Source organism: Bubalus bubalis, chromosome 1 (genome assembly GCF_019923935.1).
Source record: "Bubalus bubalis isolate 160015118507 breed Murrah chromosome 1, NDDB_SH_1, whole genome shotgun sequence".
Lineage (NCBI taxonomy): Eukaryota > Metazoa > Chordata > Mammalia > Artiodactyla > Bovidae > Bubalus > Bubalus bubalis.
In genome coordinates this window covers 12,586,289-12,592,288 of record NC_059157.1, presented here as the reverse complement: position 1 = coordinate 12,592,288, position 6,000 = coordinate 12,586,289, and positions in this window count along the sequence as shown.

The following is a 6,000-nucleotide window of genomic DNA, read 5'->3' as shown; positions in this document are numbered from 1 at the left end:
CTAATCAGTTAGAGCTCTTCTCCTTCCCTCTTTGTAAGGGACCAAGCCTTGGGAAAGAGCGGTGACTTAAGAAATTGCCCAGGACCACAAACTTACCAAATCGAATAGCAGGGCAGCGAAGATTGCCTGCCCCCTGAGAGGTCCTAGAGCCTTGCTCAGGGCCAAAGCTTTCCTGCACAATGATGGTGACAGTGAGGATGAGTGAGTGCAGTGACACAGAGCTACCTTATTCAGTTCAGTTCAGTCGCTCAGTTGTGTCCGACTCTTCGCGACCCCATATACTGAACACCTAGTATTTCCAGGCATGGGACTTCTCTGGTGGTCCAGTGGCTAAGACTTCGTGCTCCCAGTGAAGGGGGCCCAGGTTCAATCCCTGGTCAGAGAACTAGATCCCACTTGCTGAAACTAAGAGCTTGCATGCCACAGCTAAAGTGGTGCAATGAAGATGGAGGATCCCACATGCCACACCTAAGACCCAGCACAGCCAATAAGTAAATATTTTTTTAAAATTATTTCCAGGCATTACGCCAGTCATCTTTAATATCCGTGTGTGCTAAGTCACTTCAGTTGTGTCTTTGTGAGCCCATGGATTATACCCCACCAGGCTCCTCTGTCCATGGAATTGTCCAGGCAAGAATAGTAGACTGGTTTGCCATTCCCTTCTCCAGGGGATCTTCCCAACCCAGCGATCAAACCCAAGTCTCCTGCAATGACAGGTGGCATCTTTACCACCAGCACTACTTAAGAAATCCCTATCTTTAACATAATTTGGCATAAGATTCTCACAAGAATCCAGTTTAAAAGGTACCAGCATGCCCATTTTAGAGATGAGAGACTCAAAGAAGGAAGCTAAATAAGTCATCGCTGTAAGCATCTAGTAGGGTTCAAACCCGGATCAGCCCGAAAGTGCTCTGCGTTCTTTCCATCCCCCCACCCGGCCTCCACACGCCCAGTTTCCAACAAAACACCCAGCATCTCCCTCAGACACTTTGAAAAACTGTCTTGAGGACTTTAGATGATGTACATGAACTTTGGAGCTGGAATTGCTTCCCAGGAGACCAGAAGCATGCTCAGACACCAGCCTCCTGAGTTTTATTCCAGTTTCATTCATGGCCTCTTGAAGAGACTGACTAAATAAACCTGGTTCCATCAAGCGGCCTCCATCTCACCCCACAGAGAATGAGCTGATCCTGCCCAGCTCCTGATTTCCGCACCCTCAATGTGAAGCCAACTACGGGCCCACGTGGCCAATGCAACTGCAAATAAACAGTTCTGAAGTTTTACTGCGCTTATTTGGGGATACAGAGTAAGACCATAATGGAGAAATAGCATTCATAGCACATTCTGGTACTTACATCACTGAAAGGGTCATTGCCAGCGTGGTCAAAATACACTGCCCGGGCTGGCTCTCTAGCTCAAAATAACTGCAGAATTAATTATCTTAAAGGGCTTCAAGAAACTTAAAGTGAATGATTTTTTTAATGATTCTACAAACCACATGACCATCAATGAAACAGAAGAAACAAAGTGTGATCCAGTCACACTGTGAACTATTAGAAATTAGTAAAAACAGATGAATTATAGCTACTTGCAACAACACAGATGAATCTTAGAAACATAATAACCAGGCAAGACATAGGATCAAATGACTCAAAACCAAGAGGAAAAATAAATACAGAAATAGATAGATAAACAGAAAAAAACAATGGAGCAGATATTAGTTATTTAATGGGAAATTTTAAATAGTTATTATTTATTCATTCCACAAAAAAAAGGAAGAGAAAGGACAGAGAATATTACCCAAGAACTGGAATCTGTTCAGGAAAGAGTCAAATGGAAACACATTTGAAATGAAAACAGGAAAATTACTGAAATTAAGAACTAAATAGGGACTTCCCTGGCAGTCCAGTGGTTAAAACTTTGCCTTCCATTGCAGGGAGCACAGGTTCAATCCCTGGTTGAGGAGCTAAGATCTCACACGCCTCATGGCCAAAAAATAGACAGAGAGAGAAAATAACAAAACATAAAACAGAAGCGATATTGTAACAAATTGGGCCAAAAAATAAACAAGAAAGAAGAGTTGAATAGAGGGAATTCCCTGGTGGTCTAGTGGTTAGGACTCAGCACTTTCAGTGTAGGGACCCTGGTTCAATCCCTGGTCAGGGAACTAAGATCCCACATGTCTTGGGCTTTCCAGGTGGCGGTACTGGGAATGAACTTACCTGCCAATGCAGGAGACGTAAGTGAAAGTGAAAATGAAGTCGCTCAGTTGTGTCCAACTCTTTGCAACCCCATGGACTGTAGCCTAGCAGGCTCCTAGGTCCATGGGATTCTCCAGGCATGAATACTGGAGTGGGTTGCCATTTCCTTCTCCAGGGGACCTTCCCAACCCAGGGATCAAACCCGGGTCTCCTGCAAAGACGTAAGAAACACTTTCAATCCCTGGGTCAGGAAGATCCCCTAGAGGCCATGGCAAAATCCACCCCAGTATTCTTGCCTGGAGAATCCCATGAACAGAGGAGCCTGGCTGGCTACAGTCCATAGGGTCGCACAGAGTCAGACATGACTGAAGCGACTTAGCACAAAGAGGGTATTATGCTAAATGAAGTATTGATAAGTCAGACTGAAAAAGACAGGTGCAGTGTGATTTCACTCGAATACTAAACAAACAAAAATTATTTAACACGAACAAATCAAGTATAAACACATATAAACAGAGAACAGAGTAGCGGTGACCAGAGGGGCAGGGGGAGGGAAGGTGAAATGAGTAAGGTGGATCACCTGAACAGTGACAGATGGAAACTGAATTTTTGGTGGTGAGCACACTGTTGCATGTACAGAATTAGACATATAACACTGCACACGTGAGACTTCTATAATATTATAAACCAATGCTACCTCAATTTTTAAAATTTAATTTAAAAATGCCCTGTTAATCAGCTATATCCCAATATAAAATAATAACAAAAAGTTTTTAATGTTTTAATCTGAAAAAAAAAAGAAAAAAAGATTTTCTACAAACTCCAAGCAAGATAAATACAGAGACTGTTCCTAGATAACCACAGGAAAATTACTGAAAACCAAAAACAAAGAGAAAGATCTTAAAAGTAGCCAGAGGGAGGGGAAAATCCACATTTTTTTTTTTTTTTCAAAAAAGCAACAACAAAGCTGACAGGTTAAAAAAATAGAAAAAAACAGGAACTAGAAGACAGTTAAAGGAAATTTTTAAAGTGGTCAAAGAAAGTAATTGCTAACCTAAAATTCTATGCTCAGTGAAAATAATCTTCAGAAGACATACTACAGATATATTCAAGCAATGAAAATCTGAGAGAATTTATTATTAGTATATGGAACACTAAAAGGATTTTTCAGGCAGAAAGTAAATAATTCTAGATGGAAATGTAATAATGCACAAAGGAATAAACAACACCAAAAATGTAAAATGGATGAGCAAATCTAAATTAATATTTATTTATCATATAAAATAGTAATACTAGCGTTTTGGAGGGTTCAAAATATATAAACAGAATAAAATATATGTTAACAATAGAACAAAAGACAGAACGGAGGTAATGGAGTTAAAGTGTTGTAAGATTCTTTTATTGTCCAGGATGTGAAACAAATACTCATTTAAGGTAGGTTATAATAAAATTACGGTACATGTTGCAGTCTCTAGGGTAATCATTAGAGAATGATAAAAATAATGTACCAATAACAAGCTAATGGAACAGGGAAATTGAATAATTTTTTAATGCATGATTAATCCAAAGGAGGAAATAAAGGAGAACAAGTTTAATAAAATACACATGCAGCAAATAGGAAGTAAACAGTAAGATCAGTTTAAACCTTAGTATCAATATTTACTTTAAATATACATGGACCAAAGTCTCCAATTAGAAAACAAAAATCGTTAGACTGGATAAAAATAAATAAAATCCAGCCATATGCAACACACAAGTAATACATCTTAAAACGTAGAAATACAGGAAGAAAAGTTGTGTGACAGTTTTAAAACCTAGTCACAAATCCTTTTGCACTCCTCTCATTAAGAAGTGGGGGTTTAACTCCCCTGCCTCGTCTGGACAGGCTTGTGACTCCTTCAATCAATAAATAATGGCAGCAATAACACTGTGATTTTTTCAAGGCTAGGTAATAAAAGCCTATGCAAATTTGGCTTTATTCAGTGAAATGCTCACTCTCGGAGCTCTGAGCCACTGTATAAGCAGCCTGACTGCCCAGAGGCTTCCAGGATAGCCCAAGTTACATAGAAAGTCCTCACTGAGCCCAGTCTCCAGTTATCCTGGTCTGAGTACCAGCCAGTAAGTGAAAAAGTCATCAGATTAACTCCAGCCCACAATCATTCAGGTGTTCCCAGCCACAACTCCAGACATCGTAGAACAGATACGAGACATCCCTGCTATGCTCTATCCAAACTCCTGACCTGTCTCTACGACAGAGACAAAAGAGGTGTTGGTTTGTCCACCAAGTTTTGAGGCGCTTTGTTATAGAGCACTATATAACTGGAAAAGATTGAAACCAAAAGGATGGATGGAGAAAGATACTCACAGCAGAGATTAACTAAAGAAAGGTGGTGTTTCTAGACAAGTATCAGACGAAGTAGAGTTTAAGGCAAGGAGTTTTACTGAATAATAGTTCTTAATGAAAAAGGGGTTGATAAAACAGAAAAATATAGCAATTCCAAATTTGTGCACACATAATAAGATAGCTTCAAAATATATACAGCAAAAACTGGCAGAATCAAGGGAGAAAATACAATCCACAATTTAGAGATTTTTCTTATACTTCTATGAGTGTACTTTAAAGGGTAAATGTCATTCAGATACACTCTCTGATGACAGTTAAATTGAGCAAGAGACACAAAACAGAAACTTAAACAGGAAACCCCCAGATGTCCAGAAATTAAGAAATATACTTTTCTAAATAACCCATTGATCAAAGCAAAAAAAAAGTTACATTAAAATATCGTATCTAACAACAAAAATTACATCAATAAAAAGAAAAGGCAAACACGGAATGGGAGATATTTGCCATACATATGGAAATTAGAAAATATTTTGAACTGAATGGCAGTGAAGCACCAAAATTAATAGAAGCAACTGAAATACAGATCAAGAAAAAAGGCCCACTCCACTCACCAAAGTGACTAAAAAATTCTTGCTTAAATAACAATACCAAGTACTATCAAGGATGTACAGCAACTAGAAGTCAAACGGTGCCCGTGGTACGGCACGTAAACTGGTACAACCACTTGGGAAAGTTGTTTGGAAGTATCTATTATAATATGTTCATACTTTATGACACAGCAATTACACTCCTCTTACACCTAACAGAAATGAGTACAGACATGTGCCAAAAGACATATGCAGGAAAGTTCACGGCAGCCTTATTTATAACCACCAAAAAATGGACACAACACAAATGTCTATTAACAGTAGAATGAATGAATAAACTGAGTGGTTTATTCACAAATGGAATATCACTCAACCTGTGAAGAAGAATGAACAACTAATACATACGGATAGATGAACGTGGATGAATCTCGCAAATACAATGCTGACTGAAAGGAGGTAGACAGAAGGATAAAGTAAGTGCAAGTGTCTGTGGCTCAGTCATGGCCAGCTCTTTGCCACCCCGTGGACTGTAGCCCGCCAGGCTCCTCTGTCCATGGGATTCTCCAGGCAGGAATACTGGAGTGGGTCACCATTCCCTTCTCCAGGGGATTTTTCCGACCCAGGGATCAAATCTGGGTCTCCCGCACTGCAGGCAGATTCTTTACTGTCTGAGCCACAAGGGAAACCCAGACATAAGGATACATATGTTATAATTCCAAAATTAATTTCCAGTGACATGATTCAGAACAGTGGTTACCTGATGGTGAAAAAGGGTGAGAAAGGATGTCAGTGAAGCTGTTAGAGTGTCAGTAATAGGTCATATCTTGATCTAGGTGTAGTTATATAAGTGCATACTTTCTAAAAAAAA